This window comes from Anser brachyrhynchus, assembly GCF_964034855.1.
Source record: "Anser brachyrhynchus genome assembly, chromosome: 6".
In the NCBI taxonomy this organism is placed as follows: domain Eukaryota; kingdom Metazoa; phylum Chordata; class Aves; order Anseriformes; family Anatidae; genus Anser; species Anser brachyrhynchus.
In genome coordinates this window covers 37092320-37108028 of record NC_137700.1, presented here as the reverse complement: position 1 = coordinate 37108028, position 15709 = coordinate 37092320, and the positions used below count along the sequence as shown (strand labels likewise).

The following is a 15709-nucleotide window of genomic DNA, read 5'->3' as shown; positions in this document are numbered from 1 at the left end:
TTCACTTACCCACTAAGAACAAACATTCCTAATTTATGAAATTGTATTTAAGGCACTTGGGTCACAGCACAGCTAGTCCCATTTTGTACTAGTCAGAGTCTTCCTACATGATGCAAGAAAAAAAAATTATCAATGTGTATGCAAAAGGAAAAAAATCAGGTTGTTCAGTTAAATATGAGTTTAGGAATTCCCAGAGATGCTGATTTAGCAACTATTTTTTTGTGCACGTTGTTAATTTTCAGACAAGCAGCACTAAAACTTAGAGTGGCAAACATTTGGAAAGCAGGACTTCTTTGTGTAGCTATAATGGATATCAAAAGCTCTGCTTTGATATCTTTTGGAGACCTGAGCCCCACTTCAGGAAAATGAAATTAATCATGTATCCATTTAGACCTTGGCATAAGCTGTTAATGGTTTAATTATGCTACTGCATAATTAAAGAAGCTTCCCTTCTTTCCCTTTCACCTCATTCTACCCCTCTAGTTTGTTTTTCTTCATGCAACAAAAATTAATTAACCACATCTTTGTTCTTCTCTCACAAAGATTCTTAACATTCTTCCTTGTTCGAAACCATGTAGTTTCTTATGATCAACTGACCATTGCTTTCAAGTATTTTCAATGAAGTATGAAGCACATCTGGAAACTCTATCAAATTATCCACTGCTATACACACACCATAAATCTGAAGGTGTTGGGGCTTTTGGATTCAAATGCCTTTATTTCTTTACCACAAAGTTCCACCAAACAACTGTGTAAATTCCTAGACACAGACAGAAAAGCACCTCTTGCTGGCTGTCCCCAGACAAGTAAATGGAAGCAAGGGAGAAGAAAGACACTCTTAACAGATTTTTTTTTCCAGTACTCTTGTATCCCTTACACCTTCTTCATCACTCTCAAGCCTTCCTCAAGTCCACAGGCCTTCCAACAACCCTATGTGCCCACCCTACAAAGCCCCTCACATAACCCTCAGCTCCACTTTATACCCCTAATACCTCACGGGTTTCCTTCTTCTCCTACCTTTTCTGTGTTCCCTACCACTTTAGCTGGGCAAAAGGCATGTACTGAAGCCTCCTGGTGCCTGGCGTTGAAGTTAGGCTGATGGTTTGGCTAACATGTCCCCCGAACTGGGTGCCTCGTTAGGGTACAGAATAGCTCAATGCTCAGCCTTGGCTTTGTTCTCTTAAATCTGGGCCTCCTTCCTCCAGTTTCCCCAAGATTTGTTAGAAACTGAGCACTTTTGGACTTTCTAAGTAATCAGGTTGTGGTTGGAGACTGGGTTCAGAACTTACTACTGACAGTCAGCAGACAGTGTTTGCACAAGTGCATTTTGTAGGCCACTAAGCTAAAAGGTGATACTAAAAGCTGTTGAATTGCTTTCAAGGAAGGAAAGTGAGCATGGTTATGAATTGTGCTTTTCAATATTGTGGTAACGAAACTAAGTGCCAGATTTCTCTCTTTGTATCGCATTCAGACTGCTCAGCTGAGAAGTGAACTTAGCAGTGGATGGCAAGCTGCTGTAATAGGAGCCTCACACTGTGCAAACACTGTTGTTACTTTTTTGATGTTTTAGTTGTCTATCCAAATAAAATCATCCTGTGTGAATGTGCATGAGGAAGCATATGGTATGTAAATAAGTAGCAGGAGGCTTATGCTAGACAAACTTCTCTCTCCTAACCTTTCTTTCTTACTTTCCACGTTGACCTTAAACACACTTTGAAGCAAAAACTGTTCCTCAACTATGTGCTTAAAAGAAACAGTAAGGTATAGTCCAGTGAGGTCAAGATCTCAATTTTTTAAAGTGATAATTAACACAGATAATACTCCAGCCTCCTCAGCTCCATATATGTTTTCTTAGGATGCAGATGACAGGAATGTGTTTAATCAAATGATGATGAGAGATGAAAGAAGGCATAAGGAACCATGGGACTCTCAAAGGGGCCCTCCTTTTCTATGTCCTCCTGTTTGCTATCACAAAGAGAGAAATTTAGACTTGGGGAATTCTTTCTTGTCTACCCACCTGACTGGCAGCCAGGAAGCTGCACAGGACTGTGAGGTTCTCTCAAATCCTTTCAGTTGGCTGAAGAACAAAGAAAGAACTAAAACAGTTTCACCTCCTCTTTTGTAATTTCTCTTCCCTGTACAAAGATTATAAGTGATCCCAATTCAGCAAAGCACATTCATAACTTTAATTGCATGTTTAAGTTCTAATAAAGCCTGTGGATTGCAGTTACTGAGAAAGACTATTCCTTTCCCGTATATGGCACAAAATATTAGCGTTGAAGCAAACTCAGCTGTGATCTGGCTGAGAGCTCAATGATTCGGGCATAGCTGAGATCTGTCTCCTATACTGTACCTTTGAGGGAATTTATACTATTACCATTTATGTTAGGCAGTAGGGTGGTATTAATTTATGTCAGCTGGAGGTACCTTAAAAGTGATGTCTCACATTTAATATACGATACTGTTGTATGTTCAAAAGCTTTACAGATTTGAGTTTATTTAAATGAAACAATCTTCTACATTATCTCAATGACAAGTCTGAACAGGGTAAGAAGTACTACATTTTGTCACTCCAAGGATGAGGGGTCAACACCAAATCAGTCTCTCGTTGTCCTATTCTTTAAAAATAGATGAAGAATGAATAGAAAAAGATGAGTCAGCGTTGGGATGGAGAGCTGGAGGTATCCTCAGAGAGTCAAGCTTACTGCCACTGGAGCAGTGTCTGGCACCAAACCTACCAATGATTGCCTCACACACCCTAACCTCTCCTTTGGCAGCAGGTACCCTCCCAAGGCTCTGAACAGGCCCAGGAAGCAGCAAGAATTCTGCCATGTACCTAACAGTTAACTCAGATGTAGATCTATGCTAAAGATGTTTAAAGTATTATTTTTTTTTAATCTTTAGCTTTCTGAACCTTCCAAATGGTTATCTTTGGAGACTTTTATTTAAAATGAGGCTTTCTTACTAAAAACATATCATGCCTGTACCAAATGGTGCTACTCACTAGCCCACTAGATTATTATTTTTTTTAAGGAATCTGTTGTTCTTTTCTCAGTGTTCCTCCTTCCTTATAAGCCTAAGGGGACACATACAGAAAAAAGAAAAAAAAAAAAAAAGGAAAGAAGAAAAGAAACAAAAAGCACAAAAATATAGCCCAGTAATACATATAAGCATTTATGAGCACTTGTGATTACTTTAGACTTACTTTAGAAATGAAGACAGGTAAATCACCTATGCAATCCATACAGATTACTTCCAAAGAACAACTGAGGGTACAGCTCATCCAAGTAAAACAGACGTACCTCAGCTATCTTTGAATTAATAACTGTTTTTTTTTTCACAAGACTGCTGGTCAGCAATACGGAAATGATGTGAGCTGAAATAGCTAGCTGCTGTTTAGGTAAATGTTTTGGTAGCTCCCCTTAATGAGCATCACAAGGCAGTGCTCTGCTGTTTGAAAACTTGAATTACCACATCTAACAGCATACCAAAATCACCTTGCTTAGGTTTGAGAAGGAAAAAGGCAGAGATAAGGCTAAAACAACATCCGTCACGAAGGAAAAAATTCACTCCTTTTCTATCTTATTAATAACTTGGAGTGTCAAAACTACAAAAAAATGTTAGGTGATAGCAGATCATATAGCCTCAGAACGAGAATAATAAAAAGTACAACAGCTTAACAAGCTACTGACTAACTCACACTCTTTTTTACATGTAAGGATAACATGCAATGTGGTCTTAGGTAGCCACATGGAATAGTGCTTAATTACACTTTCTACTCCAAGCCACCTGAGAATGCACAAATACGCTTTCCAGCTTCCAAATCCAAGACAGCTCTTCATCCACTAACATGTCTCAATACAAACAATACACTTCAACATAACTGTGTTCTACATTAATTATGTGAATTAGAAGTCTATCACTCAATTGTTAAAATAATTTCATGTATGAGAAACAAGATGAACCAGCTCACAGAAAACTGAATCATAAACATCACCGCTGGAAAAACACCGACTAATCTAACGTTACTACTCAAGCTAGAAAAGATCCTGCTTAGGTTTACATCTTGGTGATTCATTTTGTAGAAGCAAAAATAATTGATTCTGCTCTTTCACAGAAATGCAGTATGTGCAGTGTCATCAGTACATCAACAATTTACATTTGTTTTACTGCACAAAGGAGCTTCGAATCAATTTCAAAGGCTGTACATTTGAAAAGCAGCCAGCTGGTTATTCAGAACTTTGAATGCAATTGCCTTTATGTTACCAAGCAAGCAGATAGACAACTAAACATAAAGGCAATGTTTACAGAAGTTAATTAGGAAATGCTATTGTCTTGCTAAACAAAAATTATTTCCACATAGTTGGACACCGCTCCCCTTAGCAGACCATCTTCACAATTAAATATTTCTTTCATAAAAGTGTCTACAAATTTCTGTACCCTTTTAACATATTTGTTTGTTGAAAATAATCTGGCTTTCAGATGACTATCTAAACATGTCACAACAGGCAACATAAGGCAACAAAATGCTTATTTTCTTCAAATGCTGTAATAAGACATTTGCTCAAGCCTGGCAAAAGATTCAGAGATATGTTTTATTCTGAAAAATATGCTTATGGTACAGTGCAGCTTCATGAAAAGAAAACAACTCGGTCTCAAATCAGTAGACCCATGTCAGCATGGGGCTACACCAAAACTAATAAGATGTGTCTCTTACCACAGCTGTCTCATCTCCAGCTTTCATGATAACTTGTTTACTCCCAGCTCTGAATAAAGTAGAGCATATTTTCAAATTATTTTTTTCCCTCTTGGAAAACCCTAAGTGGGTGAGTATGCTGCCAGGGAGCAAGCAGGTACACAATATGATGGAAAGAAAAACAATCCTGAAGTCTATAAGAGATGGTATCTCTGTTCTTGCTGTTCTTCATTCACTGTAACTGACTCAAGCTTTGACTATCAGGTGCATCAAGCAGCAGCAATGTGTCTGTGGGCTATTCCAGGCTAAGTCTGAATCCCTTAGAGGTTTCTTCATTCGCTTGTATGCACATACACTCTTCAACAAGGCAGTTTGGAGGATCTCAATCAAAACAATATAGAAAAATTTGAAGAAAAGGTATAGGTCTTTAAACCATGTCCTTGCACTTTTCATCTTGGACTTGGTTTGCAGCGTCTCCTATTCTCTGAATTACCCAATCTCCCTCCCATAGTCCAAGGACAAACCACCACCTTCATTCTAGTTAAGACAAAAACAGATTTCTCTGATCACTCTGATCACTTTGTCCCTGACACCACATTTGAAAACCCATTACCTTATCTGGATTTGGGGTTTGGTTGCTTCACTGATCGTTTAGAAGACTGTCATAAATGCAGACTGGATCAACTTCTTCCTAATAAATAACACCGGAGCAAAGTGATAGCAGTACTGCACCGCACTCTAGGATGCTGGTGCTGGCTATAACACGTTTGTCAGAATATGTATAGTCAATATATTTAGGCATTTGGCCTCTTCAGCCTGTCAGAGCAGCTGCAATGAGATGGGATGCTGCATTCACCAGTTTCTAGAGCTGTTTTCAGATGTGTTATCAGGCTGTTATCTAAAAAATCTGTATTTGCAATTTGCTTCTTTTCATGGTTCATGAGCAGTGGAAGATGACAGATAGCACAGAAGACCTCACCATGCAGCTAATAAACCAGTATACTTCTTGACTGTTGAAGATCAAATTGACAGAGAGAATTAAACTGCATATGTTATTAGCTGAGAACTACCTTCTAAGGTAGTTTTTTCTGAGGCATACTTAACATTGACTGTTAAATGTTATTGTGCTCATTTTTCCTTATTTTTTTAATGCTGTTTCCAGTACTCATGTATAACTTTTTAACCTTACTTATTTGCCTCAATACTTTCTCCTGTACAATCTGGCCAGCTTGTTTCTTCCTTTGTTTCTTTCAGGACACAAGATCTAAGTGTTAAAGTTTCAAAAGAGGAACTGTGTCAACAGTAATAAGAAAAGGAGAGCAATGGAACAGGTTTCCAATTGCATTCAAAGGAATAAAATTAAATGTAATCAGATGAAACTAATAAAACAAAATTATATCATATGGTATAAATATTATTAATAACATATCAAGTTATTGCTGTACTATGAACATACAATATAGAAACCATCGCACGTGAACTTTTATAGAAATTGGGGCTACAAAATTTCGTTATTCTTTTATTTTGTTTCTACAGTCCTTGAAATTTTAAATAATATAATGTAATGTATGTGTTATTTTTCTATGAAAAGGGGGGGGGGGGGTAAGGAAATGAGAAATCAGCATAGTTTAGCACACTGTTATATCAGTAGAAAACTGCCCATGTAGGCACTCATACATCCATGCACCCAGGTCTGTATAAGTGGTGTCAAAAAAGGTGTACTTTGTCTTAAAATATATATAAAGCAACTGTCTCAGTGAAGCCTTGCTTAGCTTCTAGATAATAACATTCATATTCCTAACTGTTATTGCTAATTATTCCAATTATAATACTGAGAAATAAGCATATGCAAGCTGGTAAGAACACAAAGAGAAAAAAGAGGGATTCTACTAAAATACTAGTTACCCATATACTTATTCATTTAGAATTATTTTAAATAATCAAGTTATTAAAAATAAATAAATGGAATTTTTCAAGATATGTTAAAAACACAAACTTTCCATCTCCTCTGAGATTATGTGAGATTGCATGTATTAGCCCTGAATTTAAAGGTGACATACAAACTGCAAAAATTGAAAATAAATGTTTTCAGTGGAAGCCATGATACATTGTTAGCTGCAGTAGCACTGATGTATCACTAAAATAAACTTTTTAGCAGCATATTTTAATAATTTAATGTAGTCTTAATCTTCAAAAAATGTTTTCAGGAAAAAAGAACACCAAATTCTGTTTGGATTCCTTAAAAATACATTGATATATATTATAGAATTTTTGATCCATCTAAAATGACAAAAGTATTAATGCTTTTAACAGGTTTTCAGCCAAAGTGCTTCATAAAACATAATGAAATACACTGAGTTTGATCTTAGAAGACAAAGAAATTTCAGAATTGATTTTTTCATACTCCCGGTAATCTAGATATTTTTAATTTTTCACCATCAATAGATTAGCCAACATATGAGTTCAATCTTTAATTCCTTGACAGGAAAAGAATTCTTTGTTGCTTGCATAACTGCTGTAGAAAGAGACTATCCTAATAGCACCACTGAAGTTGTAAGAATATAGCATATACTGAAACAAAGAAAATGCTGTTAAAAATGGATATTTGCCATTCTTTAGCCAGCAGAGTGTTACAAAACTATGACATCATTTTGCATTATACAGAGAGTTACTAGGAGAAAATCATACATTAAAATCAAAGAAACTAAGCACAGAAAACCAAGAATTCAAACTAAGGACAAATAGCAAAAGTCCTCATGAAAACAGGTGAAAACTTCAGAGACCTGGTGTTAGAATAGTGAGATGGGCGGGGGGAAACAGAGTGAAAGCACAGGCCTGATTGAGGCCATGATAAGCTCCGAGTGGCTCTGATGGTACAAGCTTGTTTAACACGAAGAACAGAAGTGCAATTCATACGCCTGAATAAGCCGGCTAATCTTGTTAGGATATGCATTCATGTAAAATTAGTCTCTGCATCTCTGTCTGAAAAAAGCACTTAGACCTTTTAATTTTTATAGCCTATGGCAGTAAACGATTGTAATCATTTAGCAATCAGAGCCTTTGCTATTCAAATCTGTTCTTAAGGCTGCTGCAGTCCCCACTTCCAACCAAACAATGGTCAAACTGAACTCATTCGGTTTGACTCCCTATGTGCTATAGGTCACATTACTGGAATACATTTCTGTGTTAAAGCTTCCTGACAGAGATCTAACACACACACAGTGTCAGCTGCAGTTCTGTCCATTGCATAAGAAAAGCCTGATAAACACTGGCAACGTGGAAAGCCTACTGCCTCGAGTTGCAACGTGATCACATAATTATTGGCCACGTTCTCTTGACCTTTCTATTGCTAGTTCAGGGCCTTTTCTTATGATTATTCAATGATTCTGTTATAAAAGACTTCAGTACAAATTACACATTTTAAATAAAAACATTTATTCAACAGCAGAGTGTGTCACAGCAACTTAAAATAAAATCTATCTGGGGAATCTAAGTGTTTATTACTGCAATAGCTATGCTGCTGGGCTTTTGCAGATTATCTGGCCCATGAGATTTCAGCAATGGGGTCAAAAAAAAGTAAGCAGCTGAGTAAGCAAAATCTTCCTTAAGGTTTTATAGCAACTTAAAAGTAGCCCTAGTGAAACAAACTAAAATCTTGAAAAATTTCATTAAACTGGGTTATTCTGCATACTTGCAGATATGAAATAAATTATACTACTCATTAGAACAGAGAATACTTCCTAACAGGAATCAAACAAATTGCAAACAGAAATCTGTAATACCCCAAGTGTTGTAACAGCTCTTCTGTATCCTCACTGTAGATGCTAAGATGCAGACAATTGGGATAGGCAGGTCAGTATCTCTACTATATTTAAATGAGCACATTAATACAATGTAAATTTCCACCAATGTTTCAGAGACAATTTTCTTAACATATATACAATTTCTGTGTTAAAAAGCAGAGAGTTTGATGGGTGTCTCTGACAGCACCGATCCCAGTGGAAAGACAGGACAATCTCTGTCCACAGATGTCAATGAAAAGATTCCTCAGTGAATCAGGGAAGCCAATATTCCAACACAGTTGAATGATACAATTTGTTTATTGAATAGCTACCGTTTCTTTGTCTGCCCCCCCTGCACTGAACCATGCTTCCTTATCCTTTACCCCACCTTTGTTAACCTGTGCCACTATCTCTCTGTTATCTTAAAGAGAACAGTAACACAAAGTCAGTCTCCCTTAAATCCAAATGAATCCATCCTCAAGAGTTACATTTGGTAGTTGTCTTCAGGCTGCCCTTGAACTTTTGACTCTTTTCTACTGTTTGTTGAGGAAAATTTTAACAAATGTAAAATTGCTGCACTGAGAGAGGAAGAGACAGTAATCTGAGGCTACAAACGTTTAGAAAAATCTGTCTGCATGGCAAATGAAAGTATGATCAATAACAGAGAGAAAGAGAGAGGGAAACACATTATACAAACATATTGAGAAATATTCCAGATGTCAGCAACACGGAGCATCAGACATCAGATAACAACAAATGCAAGAGTACGCGCACACTTTGATGTTCAGCTCTACTTTTGGACTGAAGGTTGTTACTATTCTCTTTTAGCAAATATTTGACAATACAAATTTGAATATTGTGCTTTTTCCGACAGTATTTTGCTTGTGACATAAAAAGCTAGCTAAGTTAGTATTGGACATTTCCTCACAAGAATTTATTCCCAAGGGTAAAGTTGAGCTGAATGTTCCTGAATCCATAGAATCATCACAATAATGTTTTATGGGAGAAAAAAAAATCTATAGACCATATACTGAAAAATAGTTTCATAGAAAATGTAAAGCTGTTAAATCAGATGACTATTTAAAAAGGACAGGTGAAAATCACACAGAAACACTGGACAGTATTTGGATAATAAAATCTGATGAATTTATGTTGCACCTTAAATGTATGCCAGTTTACTCAGCAATTTGATTTAATTCCAGATTCCTTCTGATCTTTCAGAAAGATAAGAGATGTCCCAGATGAATAAGCAGGAGGATGTCCTAGAACCTTGATATATGCAAGGAAATCACAGCAGCAAGTTCAACTATCTGTAGAGGCTTTGATGCTGACAATGCCTTTCAGCAAACAACTATGGAGACCACCAAGGAAATGCAGGCTAAGGCCAATTCACAGCATTTGAAGCTCCAAAGTAAACCAGATTATAATGCCTCCATTATGATGCGATGACATATGGCTTTTAGTATGTACTTCCATTAAAAACAGATTAAGAATCTTTGTTTATACTAATGGAAAGTACCCGAGTTAAAACAGAAATGATTCTATCCCATTCAGTGTCCCCTCTACTTACTCCAAGTGAAAACACTATAAATGCATAAAGTCATTGCAGTGTACGTTGTAAGACTGATTTTAACTCAAAATCTTCCCCCTGCCCACTCCCCCTTCAGGAATATTTATTCTACCGAGTCACAATATACTGTCTAGTTAAGATCCTGCTACTCAGACAGATGATAAAAAGTGTAACACAAAAATGACATTAAAGCAGAACTACTGAAGCCTTGTTTCCTTTAGATTTGTGTATTTTGTCTGCTGACTCCACTTTCTTTCAATCATAAGGATATCAAATTCCCTAGAGTTCTCTTTGTCAGTCTGGTCCTTCCCTCAAATGAGGGAAGCCTCAGATTTTTCTGTAGAACTTACTTATCTTTATGATTTCTCCTTTTTTGTCCAGTATGTGTGACATTGGCCAATGGATTACAAATTTTAGGAGGATACAGAGAGGAAAGATCACATCATCTCTACTTCCTTAGGCATAAAATTCATGAGAACATTCTCTGAAGTCATACATTAGATATTATTCCTTGAAGTAGTCATAGTTCCTCTCATCAGTGATATTCCAGAGTTGGTCATTTAAAGTGACAGGGAACTCCGTGAAGTTTAGACTGGCCCTGACAGCCTGAGCAATGATACCAGCTCACGTCTGCTGAACAGCAAAGGTCTGAACTGACAGACCCTGACCCCTACCGCTACTGTGCTGCAGGAAGCTACAAGACAGCTGGAACAGGCTACCAGCACATAAAAGACTCTCAGTATAAATCAGATGTTTTGTGCAAAAAGACCACTTTTTTGGCTCTGTGAATGGAAATCTCTCTACTAGTATATCTACTACATGCATATACTGCAAAAGATCTATGGAAATCATAGAGTGGAAACCTTTAATTAATTCTAAACACATATAATATTAAAATTTGATATTTAGCACATGAAACACATTCATTCAACAATGTGTGTCCTAATCTCATTGGCATTTGATGCTCAAAAGGAGTAGAATTTCCAGATTTTGTTTTAACCAGAAGAAACACCAGCATGCTCAACTTTCTGCCACCAGCACTCTTCTGCCTGTCTGGATTTATCAAACAATGCAAGCTGGTAGCAATATTCCACATATGTTCACTTTGTGTAATCCTCAAAAAACAAAGGAGCTCAGATTTGTTAACAAAGTGAATGTAATTCCTGCATAGACCATTTGCGGTATTTCTTCTGTCTGGGTAGTAACAGGAAATGCTGGCTTCGCTTCGAGAATTTTGTCTATCTTTAGTAAAATCATAATTAGAGTCTTATTCTTTTTGTATATTTAAAGCATGTTTTTGATCATAAAAACCATAGCAAATAGCAAAAGCAATATTCCCAGCACAAGAATATAGATTCACAGTGATATATTAATCCTCAGCTTTTCTCAGAGACTATAAAATTATATCCAAGGATAAACTGACATACTGTGGACTTAAATCTCTATACTGTGTATGTCTCTAACAACAAGAGGTACTACAAGTTGTTCTGTTTCAAAACACATGAAATGTGTTGTACAGAAAGAAGACAATTACTTCTGTTCATGACACTACTAATAAAAAATAAATTACAGACTTGTTCTGGTGAAATTAAAGTTGGCTAAGTATACACTACGGCCACTAAAAGAACAACAGCAACACAGAGACAGCCACAGCAGCATATGCCAGCTGGGGAGGGATGCAGATGTGAGAATGCACATGTGTGAGTGTGAAAGAATTGGCAAAGCATCTTGGCTGTGAGTGAATATAGCTCAGTTCCCCAAAAATATAACTGCATAGGTTTGCTTTACCTAGCACTGAGAAGAAAAAAGAAATGGTGGCTGCCTCTATAAGAATTCGAGTAACGTATAAAATGTAACTGTCACCATCCTTGAGCAAACAGTGAAAGTGTGTATTTAGCTACGAGCAAATAGAATTTATCAGCAAGTTTTCAACTACAATATATTGGAAAATATGCCCTTTTGTGTAATATATGAAAAGTGAATCACAAGTTTGGAAGGAAAAAATCAAAGCAACCTAATTGGAAATAGCAACCATCATATCCTAACAGATGGCCAGGTGGCAATATAACGCTTTGTTAACTTTGTAATGAGGGCACACAACATTTTTGCCTTTCTAATCACCTGAAAACCACAACCTTATCCCCACAAGCTCCAAACTTAAGAGTTATTTATATATCAGTGCTCATCTGTTGGATAGAACTGTTCTTATTCACACACACTGCTTGTTAAGATACATTTTGTGAAACTTAGATGATGACACTTTGTTCAGCTATAATAAAGGTACAGAGAGTACTGTAAGAGCTAGTGTCCTGCCTAACAATGAATAATGTGATCATTTTCAATGATGTCAATGTTCTGTTTTTATAGTGTTGTTATCACTGTATTGTATGTGAAAGTATGTCTGGTATTGATGAGGTGATGAGGACATTAAAGGTGATGGGGACATCAGTTCAGATAACGGGACAGAATCCAGCTCTCACTGAAGTCACCAGGCCATTATACATTTATTTTAATGAATTTTGGACCAGAAGTATGATACATAATTCTCTGTGTTATGAAAACGTCAAACAAACTTGGTTTCAGTTGTGGGCAATTGATAAGAGGAACTGAGTATACAGACATGGACACTGATTGCAAAGCAAATTCACTGGGAACAGTGGCTGAATATCTTTGCTGCCTTTGATATCTCATTTTAAAGATAAACAGGTCTTCAGTTTTCAGGGATATAAAGCTTTGAAGGTTTCAAGACTGTATTTAAAACTATTCATTTTTTAAAAGACACAACCTAAAATATTATCTGACACAGATTAAGTCTCTTTCCCTGTACTAAAAGAAAAATGTCAGTTAGTGATAAGCATAAAATATTAAGTACCTGAAAAGACAACAACCAAAAAACAAAGAAAACCCTGAAAGTTGTGAAATATGTAACAAATATCCATAGATTTCATTCTAATGGTTAAAATTAGAAGAAACACAGGCCAAAAGTAATACAGAACAGCATGAAATAGTGCTTCAGGTATTAAAATGTTGGCTGCACAAGTAACTTTCATTTGGACTCTTTGAAAGATGCCATGTTATTTAAAAAAATAAAGGGGGGGGGGGGGGGGAGAAGGAGGGCTCCATGGTGCATTGTAGAATCATTCTGAACCTCTGCATGACCAAATAAAAGTTCTCAATCAAAGATACACCCCCCAAAAAAAGTTAAAGCAAGGCCAGTGAGCATTACTGTCTCTTTTCTTTGAATAACCTACAACAAAATAAATTCACTTTATAAAGACTGGTAATCATGTCAAATACATAAAATGGATAGGATGTGTATGGCTATAGTTGTGGATAGACGTAATTTAAGAGGACATCCCAAATTTTATGTATTTTTTAAATTACATTGATAAGCATAATTGTTATTCTACAATGGCAGAATTTGCCACAGAACTTATGTCCTGATACAAAATTGTGTTTTGTATCTCTTCTCCCAAAATTCATTGAAAAATGGTAAAAACACCCACAAAAATAAAAAGAGTATTAATAAAGTTAAAGCAACAAATGGCAACGTTAAAATCTAATATGAACAGGGAGCTGACTCTTTCCTAAGTTATTGCACGTTTATTGGATATAACATGTGGTGGAATGGAATCAACCTTGACAGTAAATTCAGAATACAACCTGGTTTTAGATCTTAATACGCTTTTCAAAAAAAAAAAAAAAGCTTATGGAACAGAGAATGCTCTGAGGGTGAGCGTGTAAAACAATGAACATTGTAGTCCTCTATTTACAATGTCACCTAACGTAGGCAGGCAATATCCACAAGAACCAAACTCTTTCAGTAGTTCTTACCACTGAGGCAGAGGCTGAAACTTTTATGAGCGGTTATGGATATTTTTGCAGTCCCTCAGGACACTCATTTTGTGTTTGTTTTGTGTGTGTGTCTTTTTTTCTTTTTTTTCTTTTTCGGGGTGGGGGGGGGGTGCGAAAGGCTTATTTTGTACTTTTAACAATTGAGAACAATACCCACATCTGTATATACAGACAGACATACAGAGTAAAGCAGTTATGGTGAGAAACTTAAATCACATAACTTTTATGCCACTTTCTGTAATCCAGGGTAATTCCTGCGATCTAACTTCAGGAATATAAATCAAGTTTCAGGCACTTGGCGTCTTAGCAGAAAGAGGAATGCTACTGCAGAAAGCAATGCTAGCCTCCCGCCAGTCTCAGCTGTCCTCTTATATTTGCAAATGTAATCTTTCTATGTGTAGGATAGTCACTGAGACAAATTGGCAGATAAATTTATACATTCAAGTGGCTTAAATTGCAGAAGCAAATAACTAGGCAAAAATACACAGGTAACAAACTATAAATTTATCCCTAACATCAAACAAAATGATGGGAAGACAGCTTTCTGCATATTCTCCTTCACCTCCAAAAGGAGAGTGGATTACACCAAATATGCATTGACTTAAAAGAAATAACCTTAGCTTGCTAGCTGTGTCTAAAATTCATGTAAAGAGACTGCAACTGTTTTTTCTTATTTAAGCCATGTATTAGTTTGCTTTATTAATTCCTGCATTACTTCACATTCTGCTTTATATACCAATAAAGAGGAGACAACTTTTTAAATTAAAAGCATTAATAAAATGCTGCTTGTAGATATTTTTAATTTAAAAAAATGTCAAATGTAAATAACCATCTGGGGATCTGAATAGTTATTCCTTCTATTTCAGACAGCTTCCAGCAAGTGAAAGATTTCTGGAGAATTAAAGGTATAATCCTTTACAGATCCACTGGCCGATACTTTATGATGTTTGCGCTATATTGATATCTGATACCTTTTTAGATAGCTCATGCTTTTAAGTTGTTTGTATCCCTGTTACAAAATAACATAATGGATATTATTGTAAAGTCCCTTCCTACTGGAACCTGTTTGTATTCCCTTTCATGAACACACTTAGAGTAGATACCAATCCATGGCCTGCCAATCTGCACAGCATAAATTATACTTGGAAATACCATTTGTTGTGGCCATGCTCAACACTTAGGTTGATCCCTGTGGCTGAGGAGAGCCCTAAATGTTCATGTACAAATTTAGAGAGGTTAATAGACCTTAGTTTCCCACTTCCCTTCCTGCATTTGCCCTGGGAAGTGGAGCAAGTGCCCTCCTAGCGCAAGATATCAATACTACACTGCAGCATCCTCTCTCCTTTGCTACACCAAGTTGTGCTGTCCCTTCTGTCCTCTTAAGCCTTTTGTATGGTGATTTTCACACTCAAGAGGTAGTTTAATCTGTAATGATTATTATATACCAACAGTGTACTCAGGCAAAAGCAGCGTTTTCTCTAAAGAGCTGTCAATCTAGAAAAATCCTTTTGACAATTGAGTTCAAGTATAACAGCCAAAAGGCAGAGGCCTAACCTTTTAGAAGTGCCAATTTAAACAAAAAACACAACACAGCTGAGATGTGTTTCATAAGAGCATATTCAAGTATCGGCAAAATAGAACCAAAGAAAAATGACAATGAGTAACATAAAGGAGAAACTGGTGTATGTGATGTGAGAGGGAAAGAAAACGGGGGAAATCAAAGGTAACAAGTATATAATCAAAATCAGGAGGACAAAGGAAGAAAGATACGAGTTGAATTACATGCTTATTAAAACTTCTCCCCTT

The 15709-nt window shown here is 36.5% G+C and overlaps 1 protein-coding gene across 17 annotated transcripts in view; it reads right to left on the bottom strand.

The window, feature by feature from the left end:
* Positions 1-15709, bottom strand: part of ATRNL1 (attractin like 1) — a 519237-nt gene that overhangs the window by 187668 nt on the left and 315860 nt on the right. The window lies entirely within an intron of this gene.